Below are 11060 nucleotides of genomic sequence, written 5' to 3' on the forward strand. Positions count from 1 at the left end.
ATTATCCATTTATTCACTCTTTCATTCATCCATTTACCCTTTCACTAATTCATCCAGCCATCCACCCATCCCTTCACTTACTTACTCGCCCACCTTTCCATATTAATTTTGAGCCGAGCCCTTTTGAGAAGAGGCCCATCAAGAACTTCACGACTGGGACAGAAGCCACCCAGGGCAGAGACATGATCCACCACAGGGGGGACAAGAGCCATCACAGGAGGGGGAACAGGATCCACAAGGGTGGGCACAGGGGTGGGCATGCGGTATTTTAGTATCATCTTGGGCTCCTCGCCCCCTCCTGCACAAGAGGCTCTCTGTCCAAAATGCCAACCCCCACTGTGATGTACAGTACTTACAGGAGATACTCTAAGAGAACTGATTGAACTGATTGTCCTCTATACTTTGTTAATCAGTGTGGGTGCGATTGTGCCTTTTCTTTATTGTATTACATTATAGACTGCATGTTCAAAGAACCGAGGTTTGCTTACAATTTAGTGACAGTAATTAAGCTCTGTGAAGAGAACCACGTGCTGCCTCCGTGTAATCTGGCTGAGCGGAGTCTAGGATGTTTGGGACTCTGGGTAAAAATGGAATGTGTAAAGCCCCTCTAAATTGCAGAGACATGAGTCATTCAGGGCTGTTTGCATCTGAATAGATGCCCCTGCTCCTGAAGTTGCAGCCCCTCCTCTCAGTCACCTTCGAGCACCTCTTAACAGCTCATCAAGGGCTGGAGGTGTCAGGGCTGCCATCCCGCTGTGCCTCTCCAATGCTGCTGGGTATCTGAGCTTTGCTACTGCATGGGAGTCAAGAAGGGAGGTGTGGGCAAGCTGTGCCGGCTTTAGGGTGGGGCGACCAGGGCCCGGCTAAAATGACGGACAAATGGCGTCCGTTAAAGAATCCTTCACGGACAACGGACAGATGGCCAAAATTACGGACTGTCCGTGAAATTTACGGACGGTTGGTCACCCTAGCAGTTGGGAAAGCCAATGCTCACTGCACCAAACTACAGACAGTGCTGACAGTCTTCACCAGACCTCACATGAATTGGGGTCTGACTTGGAGCTAGGGGAGCATGGTCCTTCTGCAACAGTACTGATCCAGCCAGGCCTGTCTCTGGAGCAGTCAACTGTTTGTGATGTTAGGACTGGTACCAGAAATCCTGTACTAGGCCCACCTGTTGTGGTGCAGAGCTTACCTTGATGCAAAGTTGGCAGCGACAGGAGTCTACACCTGCCCAGTATTTGATGGAGAGGAACAGGAGCTGAAGGACGTTTGGCTGGTCACTGGCTGCAGGTCTTTTGCCTACCAGTGACGGACAGGTGATTTTGGAAGTCTGACATTGTTTCAGCAGTACTTTGCCGACAGTGTCGCCTATGTTGAAGCAGAGTATGGAGGCCACTGGTAGACGACTTTACCAGTTGCATCTACAGTGGACCAAAATGAATCCAACCTGTTGCATGAGGAAGGCAAGGGAGGGTGGCATGGGATAAATAACCAATAGGAGTCTTTACGGGATCCGCATTTGGTGAGCTAGTTTTGAATTTTAGTGAGCCTACAAGCTACCACCATTGAAGCGGCAGCTGAGGAGCAAAAAGACCCCCCTCTCTGGTTTGGTCAGTGTGATAACCTTGTGATGGGAAGGGTTATCTCAACTTTCCACCTCAGAAAATCCTTTCCTTGGTTGTAAACGAGAGAGGAGCAAGAAATTTCCTATCACTGATGGGTTACCTTTCCCTGCCAGCAGTGTGCAAGAACTATTGTTACCAATTCTTTAACCTGTACATGGAGTGGGCTTTGGCTCTACCCAGGAGGTGTTCTCTCACAACTTGCCTTTGGCTGTTTAGTAGTATACCACACCGCCTGCTAGGAAACGCTTGCATTCCAATGCACCAGGAACTATTTTACATCTCAGAAGTACTCTCAATCATGACATATCACATTTTTATCGCAAAAATGCACAATATTTAGAAAGCAATTCCTTCCGTATTTGCACTGAAGAATTTTTTTTTAAGATGTTGTAGCCCGGACTCAAAATGCAAGCCAACCCTATTGGCTTTGCCCATACTTTTTAGGTTCCGTAACCTGGCGAGGGGCGAAGCCACTCCCAGATCGAAATCTGTTGTTTCTAATAGTGAGGTTAGGACAGCCTCTGTTTCCAATTGGCTAGCTCCATAAATGGAGGCTAGCCATTGGGAGGCAGAGGCTGTCAATCGCGTTTTCTCTCGAAAACGCGATTCGGGGGCGTTTCTGGTGCTTTTTTTAAGCCCCGCCCCTTTGTCCCGGGCCGCGCTGCCATTGGCTGCCGGCCCGGGACACCCCCGTGACGTCATTCCCGGGCCGCGCTGTGATTGGCTGCCGGCCCGGGACACCCCCGTGACGTCGGGCCGGCAGCCAATCACAGCGCGGCCCGGGACCTGACTTGTTTAGTTTGGCGAGCCAGGCCGTTTGGGACCAAGTAGGTTTACGGCGGTTTCAGGACCTTGGAATCGTGAGTACAGAACTTTGGTCCCCATGTAGCCATTGTGGAACGTTTACCTCGTACACAGCCCTCTAGGTCAGCAGTTGAGAGCGGCAATTTTTAACTGCTTATTATCATGTGTCTTTGTCTTCTGATCGAGAGAAACATCGGCAATAGCCTATCAACGCAGCACTCCAGACTAGCAGCTCAGAGTGGTTTCTTTAACAGAATGTGTGTGTTTGACTTCTCATATGCTACGGACATATCCGCTCTGTCAGTGACATCTGGAGTTTATTAGCGCTGCGAGGGTTTCCCCCTCCTTCAAGCAGCGCCGGATAGTGCTGCGGCAGCAGAGCTCGGACGTCAGGGTCGGTGTTTGCCTTTCTACACACTGCGTGCCGTGTGATAACAGCCGGCGGGGCTCAAGTGCTGGCGAGGCGCTTTGTCTTTACAGTTGTAGCGCTGCGGGGCGCCCGCTGTGCAGGCGCTTTCTCTTCCGGGTCCACCGAGTCCTGTCCTCTTGGTCACACGGCCTTGCCGGGTGCGTTTCAAGCCCGCCCAAGCTTATCGGCGCTGGGATTTCCTTCTGTCAGGGAGCCATGTTGAAAACAGCGCCTCCTGTTGAGTAACCCATGGTGCGCCATCTGCAGGCTTCATTATGTTTGCAACTCACTGAAGCTGTTCGCTGTCCGGGGCTCATATGGCCCCTCGGTCAGAAGCTAATTTTTAGGTTGACGGACATATCCGCTCTGTCAGTGACATCTGGAGTTTATTAGCGCTGCGAGGATTTCCCCCTCCTTCAAGCAGCGCCGGATAGTGCTGCGCGCAGCAGAGCCCGGAGGCCAAGGCCGGTGTTTGCCTCTCTACACACGGCGTGCCGTGTGATAACAGCCGGCGGGGCTAAAGTGCTGACTAGGCGCTTTGTGTTTACAATTGTAGCGCTGCGAGGATTTCCACCACATCTCGCAAGCTGATTGGTCCCTCGCTGAAATACACAATCCCGTCTGAAAAACAAACGGTTTTACCGTATTCACTGGATGCAAAGAGCAGAGACTGACTGTTTGCGATGCTGTTACTGTAGCCAATGTCCACCGCTCAGTGAACACACAGGGAATTCTTGATGGGCAAAAAAGAACAGGGTTGATATATAGGGTTTTGTGCCAGCTTCCTGGTACTCAGCCGACAAAAATTGAGGGACTTGTGTCCACACAGTTTATGAAATTGTCTAAGGAAAAACCTGCAGGAACAAAAGTTTAACAGATTTGTACACAGATGCGGCTTCGGTTTCAAGGCAGTCCTAGGCAAGCAGTAGTGCAGGAAGAATTGGATGACACCCTGCTATTCTAGCTACCACCGCATTGAAGTCCGTGGTTTTCTTTTTCAGGTCAAGGTTTTCAAGTTTGTTAATGTTCCCGGTCCCAGTGTTGCTGCACGCTCGGCCGTTCCTCAGTTCGGGGGTGCTCGGTCTGTACACTATTTGTGTCCATTGAGTGGCTCATGTCCTTGTGGGATTCTTTGTCTAATTTCTGGTCAACGTGGGTTGTAGTCACTTTTCCACACATCGCTTTCTGGCCGTGTTTGTTTGTTGGCGGTGTCTTGCACGCATGCGCGCTCCATTCTATCTCACGCTACAACACAAAGTGCTTTACAGCTGTGTGTGTGTTTGGTGATCTCTGCTCTTCTGCTGCCTGTCACTTTTTCGACTCTGCCATCTCGTCGTGCTGTCCCACGGGACCTGCGTGCTCTGGGTGAGTGTTATGTTTCTGTACATATTTCCATTCCTGGTGGGGTTTCAGGCACCTGTTGCTCTGGTATTTGCCTGGCAGCTTTCATTGGTTGATTTCCCCCATTTTGCCCTATTGTTTTCGGTCCTGGCGGATTGCGTGTTTATGCTTTCTGTTTGTTGGGCTTCTGCGTACTGCTTTTGTTGCAGTTCTTACCTGCTGGTTGCTTTGTCTATTTTTGGTGTGCATGTTGGTGTTTTGGTGAGCGGCGACGTAATACCGGTTCTGGTGGCTTTGTGTGCTAATGCTCCCACTGTAAGACCCTGTGTTTGCACTTATGGTTACGTGTTAGAGCTCCCAGCGGGTGCATTCCGCCTTTCATCCTTCTGAGGTTGATAGCGTGGACAGTGGAGGAAAAGGGTTTAAAACCGTGTTATCACATATAGCAGAATGACGTAGGGTATGTAGAGGCAAGTAAAAAAAATAGAAGTCCCACAAAAATACTCATAAGCAGTGGTTGGTAATATCAATTTGTATTGTAATTAATCCATACATGACTAGCAAACCTTTCTTACTTATTGTAAACTTGGTTTGCACAGCATAAATCATGTTGCACTGCTCTTGTGTAAGTTCTTACCAAGTGTCACTTGTAGCGTGATGTGCACAGTATTGGACAATGTTTTGGGAATTATTTTAGATTTCCTTATGTTATCAAGCTGCTCCCAAAAATTGTGAGATTTGGGGACAAATTACTACTATGGAATTGCACTTTTCATGCGAAGAAAATACTATTGGATTCAGTAATTTAGTGTTTGTGTAGAAACGCATACAGAATTGAAAACCTAAGTCAACTAGTGTTAGGTTATGTTCTTGGTTGAATTTACCAAAGCGGTCTCGGGAATACTCTGTCGTGAGAAATAGTGCAGAGTGACTGCAGAGTGCTAGGGAGTGCAGAGTGACTGCAGAGTGCTAGGGAGTGCAAGGGAGTTCATAGTGACTAGGGAGTGCATAGTGTCTAGGGAGTGCAGAGTGACTAGGGAGTGGAGAGTGACTGCAGAGTGCTAGGAGTGCTAGGGAGTGCTAGGGAGTCCAGAGTGACTGCAGAATGTCAGGGAGTGCTAGGGAGTGCAGAGTGACTAGGGAGTGCAGAGTGACTAGGGAGTGCAAGGGAGTGCGAGGGAGTGCAAGGGAGTGCTAGGGAGTGCAGAGTGACTAGGGAGTGCTAGGGAGTGCAGAGTGGCTAGGGAGTGCAGAGTGGCTAGGGAGTGCAGAGTGGCTAGGGGGTGCAGAGTGGCTAGGAGTGCAGAGTGGCTAGGGAGTGCAGAGTGCTAGGGAGTGCAGAGTGACTAGGGAGGGCTAGGGAGTGCAGAGTGCTATGCCATTTATTTATCTGTTTTCAAAACCAACACATAAATACAAATGTTTTCATTTACAATGCCAATAGCTCTAACTTTTGCAAAGGCGAAACCGTTGCATTGTAAATGCTTGTTTAATTAAGTCATACAAGTTGAGCACACCACATTATCACAATATTCGGGGCATGCCTACTGCTGCAGTGGTTTTTTAAGCAACAGTGCTACCCCAGGGCAACAGTTAGAGACACAGAATTGATGGCTTAAAAAACTCATTAACTTTACCTTCCGCGCTATCGTGACTAATAATTCATATATAATAAAATTAAGATGACTATTTATTCGTGCTACAGCTGAAGGTATTTTGTGTGACTTGTTATTTGTAGGTCTTGTAAGCACATATAGGAGCAGCAAAACGGACAGAAGACGCATGCTCTACAGGCCAAAGGTCAGCAATGGTCCGGTTGGACCATTCAAAGATCTGGGTTCAAAGGTAACTCCTGACAGTATCACTCAGCAGTTAAAGGGACCTCACTGTGAACTCATAAACAAGTGTTGCAATCCCTGCTCGTCTCATGTGCCGAATCAGCAGGGCAAGCAGCCGAGGGAGTAAAAGGGAAACCACGTAAGCAGAATAAGAAATCGCTTCGTTAGCCAGACCTAACCCACCAAGGCCGACCTCTCCGGGGGCAGCAGGGATCTACAAAATAGGGCAGATGAGGGCGACACCTCTAATGAGGTCAAAGAGAAGAGATGGGTGAAGATGCATGAATGAGCATCATGCAGAGGCTAAGGAGCTGGAAAGTGCAAAATGGAAGCAATTTATGGCTTAGCATATTATCTTCTTTTATTATTCGTCAGACATCAGTTAGTTTCATATGTATCATAAGATAAACTGCAGGTTTCGCAAGCCCCTCAGAATGAGTGGGGTCTTAGTGATAATCAGACTTAATGGTCCTACATTAAAGGGTTGCGAGTGCTCCCCGTAGGCCTCGCAGCGCTAATTTACCAATGCACAGCATTGCAAGCCCAGTGTTCGCTTCCTTGCAGCTCTGGGTTGCCTCAAATATCAAAGAGGCATGACTCAACTGTGCACGTCTTTGTGCACAAAAAAGTGAATGCAGGGACGGAGGGCCGCACGGGACAGTAGACCTTATGTCAGTGTTCACATTCCAGCAGGTCAACCTGTGTCCCTTTGGGAGGACAGGAGTCGCAAAGCAGTAATAAATGGCACAACATGGCAGGGCCGTCGGAGGGACCATGCAGGTGACTTGCTCACTTGTACATGCTTTCTCAGGGTTGTTCACACCTAGCGTGCTCGAGACTAATTTCCTTGAAAACCAGCTGCCATTTTAATGGCGATTTTCCAAAAATAGAGCCAGTTCAGTCACACTAGCGTGGGGGCTGTTCCACTGTCTGGAGCCATCCTCACTGTTAGGACAGCAGTAGGTGTCTCCACCAAACAGCACGTCACTCATTCTGGGACACAATTAATAGGGCAGTCACAACATAAAACATGGGACATGGTATCTGTCTGTATGTTTGCACATTTTCTATTAGCCCTAACACTAAATTAGACAGTCAAAATTAAAATTGGCTTCCGTGACTTAAATCTCTGGATTTGCTGGTACTGCTTAACTCTGAATATTCTCTGTAAAAAAACAAAGCCTGTAAATAACATAGCTTGTGTAACAGACCTTCCATTAAGCAGATTGATCTGAGAAACTCCTATCCTGGAAGGCGAAACCCTGTGTTGAAATTCATGCCATTCAACATATTATTGTCTTTATTATTCTCTTTATTTTTCTCTTTATTGAAACAGGAATGTTTAACATGCATCTTGATGTCACAATCCTACAAGAACGACAAAAATCTTCGCCAATACCCACCTGCTTTTCTTACAGCTTATTTCACTTATTTTATGTTTGGTACTTATGTTCCTTATGGTCATTATCTTCTTGCCTTTTGGTTTACATTTTTCAAAACATTTAAATAAAAACTATTTGTAAAAAAAAAAAACCATAGCCTTATGGAGTTTTAAATGTGTCCATCTGAGGTGAATCAAGAATACAGCTCCCAGAATTAACCCATTTGTGTGTGTGATGTTGTTTGTTTGTTATAAAATCCTAAACTATCAACAAGGTATCCTCGTGTCACCAAGTAATCAGATATCCCTAACCTAGGGTACACTATCTCAGTCACCGAGGACTCATCTCACACCTTTGACTAGTCATAAGAGACTTGCTTTCGACCAGTTACAGAAGCCGGCAGAGGGCACTTCTCTCCACCTGAGCAAGGACCGTGATTCCGCTGTGGACTCTGAACCCACAAATCATTGTTATCAGGCATGTTACGTCCATACCTGTCATCAAATGGCTCTCGATTGAGGGCGAGACCATATGATTCAGAGGGGGATCCCATTCAATTCATTGGAAAAAAGGGTGCTGCAGGTTCGCAAAGGTGACCTCATGAATTCTGTGGAGCACGTTGCTTTCTATGAGGTTGTGGGTTGCAGCAAAAAGAGCATGACCCCCACCGTATGAGGACGACATTACATACATTAATCTAATTTTAACCTAAACAAAACAATGCTACACACACAGTGCATAAAAAAGTCATGCGAAAGTCAGGATTTAAACATTTATCATGATTACATTTTGCCAGGGGGCTACCTCACAAATTCACGTCCCAAACGTGGGAAGAAAACACATACACACTTTCACTCAAGACACCCGCGGGCCTTAACTTTAAGAACTATCTGAACCCTGTGCGAGCATGGCTGCTGTGGACGCAGTTCTATCTTTTTTGTATTTTTAATTTACATTTAGGCAGAAGACCTAGGCATTAAACAATATCCCTGCTAAAGCCCCCCGAACTGCCCTCCCGCCTACTCCTTACCTGTAATTGCACACCCGCCCTCGGAGCAGTAAGCTTTACCCGCCGGTATCTGGAGAACGAACGGAAAGTCGGACTTTGTTTTGGTGTCTTCTGCTTTGTGCACGTGACTTTCCTCATTACCATCAAGCCCCGCCCACTTTAGTCAGCATTTCTTTAGGACCGCAGTTTAAAGGGTACGCGCTGCCGATCGTGGCGACCAGGGAGGAGGCGCGTATGAGGTGAGTGCGGACGTTAGGAGAGATGTGATTTACTACCCACCCTTAGCTCACCCAGAAAAAATCATTCCGGTTCAAGAAGAGTGAAAGGTGGACTTTGCAGCGGTTTTCAAATGAATTGGCTGAAAAGGCACAGGTTTCAGTCGGGGGAGCTGGTGAAAGGAGGGCTTTAAGTGGGCCGGGTCTCTTCGGGTCTGGTACCCTTAGTAATTCAAAGCTTACATTGAAACGTGTGCCCAAATTCATGTCCTGAATTTTACTGTCAAATAAAACGGACCGATTTCTGAACAATGAATGTAAAAAAACGTGAAGGTAATCCTTATCAGGTATTATTTGGTGCCTGTTTGTATTTCACGTGTTTTACCTTTGCACCAAAATGCCAATAGAGGGGTACACTATAGGGCATCAGAGAAAATAAAGTTTCAGTGTTTAAACCAAACCCTTAATGATATAGTCCACACCGCTTTTAGAGCGCTGAACATCTCAAACAACTTCTTGAAGCAGCACAAACCATTGGTAGAACCTTGTTCACAAAAACATATCCTTCATATCTAGTTGGTGGGCCGGTAACAATCTAAAGACTGATTTGATGTCACGTTTTTTGAGTTCTGGTCCTGTCCTGCAAGCCTTTGCCAAACCGACAGCAACACCCATTGACACAAATTGAACCAATCTCCTTTACCGTGAAATCATTCACAGACAGGCCCGGACTGGCCGTTGCGGGCACCGGGCAATCCCCCGGTCGGCTGCATGGGTGGGGGCCGGTTTTGGGCCCCAGGGGGCCGTTTTTGGTACAGCGCCGTTTTTTGCAGCATACGGCCCTGTAACTAAAACGGCCGAAAACCGGCCCTGGCAGAGAGCGCGGTCGCACCCCCAACCCTCCCTGGGAGAGGGGGGGGCCGGCCGAGCACTTTGCCAGGGCCGGTTTCGGTTCCCAGTCCGGCCCTGTTCACAGAAGAACCCTCTGACCATGATAAATGGTGAATCATTCTGAATTCCACTGCTATTTTCTTTGGCACAACTCTCAATGGTGAAATGATCAAATCCTGTAGTGGGCAGTAATGGAAGGGGCCAGCCCTCGTGCCTTCTGCTGCATCCTTCATTAACTTACGCGTAACTACCACATTTTTCTGTTTTGCCCCACCAAATTGTTATCCTTATTTAGAGTAGAACATGTTTTTACCAGATTGCTTCTGCTGATGGTGCCCCTTACTACTCCCTTGTATCCATTGCCCCCACCCCATATGTCTACCTAGCCACTACACTGCATAATGGTATACTTTCCCCCCAGCGTGTGTTCCCCCATAAGGGCGAGGAGCGTCCCCGCCACAGCGGCAAGCGCAGAAAGAGTGAAAAATAAAATGCCAATACCATTATTTTGTTGCAATTTTATATTTCACCCTTCAGCCCGAGCAAAGTGTGAGGGCGGGCCAAAGGGTCAATGGGTATGACCGACTGTCTTGCAACAGCCAGCTAGGTCAAACCAATATGGGCAATTCAAACTGGAGTTGCCACCACTCCTCCCTCCCAATCACCAGCAATGGCCCATTGACCTATTGGCCACCTTCACACACGGCTCACACTTGGGAGGCTTGAACATGCATAGTTCAAACCTCCCCAACCTGAGCTGTCTTAGAAAGCTGGGTCGAGAGCAGGCACAGGCTCCCTGTACCTGAGGGAGCGTCAAACCAGTCCACTCTTACCTATCCTGGTGCTTCTCTCATGCTGCTTAACATTATTAACAGGAAATTGATCAAGCTTGACTGACTTTGATTTTATGATCAACTTAAATTAATTAAAGAACCTGTTTTTAATCTGATTCCACATTCGTTACTTTGACAAAGGAGTAACAACTCACTATAGAAAATGCTACACGGGGAGTAGTTTTATGAAAAAAGTTTTATATATCAAATTTCATTTCATGGGGTACAGTGTTGTTAAAAAAGCAATAATGAATAATCAGCAATGTACAAGTGGATAAGACATTTATAAATTGTTCTTTCAAGTCCACTTGCGTTGTAGTCCACTCTTGTTATAAATTATCACACAACGAAACAATGTCAAAGTAACCAAAGATAACGTTGTATAGAACTTAATCCAACATAAAACAAGAAGAAGAAAAGATGTGGACTGACATCAGTCACCACCACTGATTCCCCCACATTTGGAGCGTTCATGTTTATATTTGCATGGATTTTTATTACAAAATCCCCTGTTAAAGCCCCAACATGCTCCCGTACGGAAACCTGGTATTTGTCTCCAAGTACTCCCCCACCCCCAAGTGTGGGACACCAACAAAAGGGCCTGTAAGGAACCAATAATCTGCTTGATGATCACTAGAAATGATTGTAGTAGAATCAGCTCATTTCAGTTTCATGTTAACTAACAATAACACTTCTATACAAGACCTTTA

General features: G+C 47.0%; 1 protein-coding gene across 1 annotated transcript in view; it reads right to left on the bottom strand.

Annotated features, from left to right (window-relative positions):
• Positions 1–8538, bottom strand: part of LOC144790903 (transcobalamin-2-like) — a 121371-nt gene extending 112833 nt beyond the window's left edge. Inside the window, exon 1 of the mRNA XM_078665545.1 lies at positions 8433–8538. The gene's annotated coding sequence lies outside the window, so the exon portion shown is untranslated. The remainder of the gene's footprint in view (positions 1–8432) is intronic.
• Between the last annotated feature and the right edge of the window lie 2522 nt (positions 8539–11060).

Source organism: Lissotriton helveticus, chromosome 11 (assembly GCF_964261635.1).
Source record: "Lissotriton helveticus chromosome 11, aLisHel1.1, whole genome shotgun sequence".
Lineage (NCBI taxonomy): Eukaryota > Metazoa > Chordata > Amphibia > Caudata > Salamandridae > Lissotriton > Lissotriton helveticus.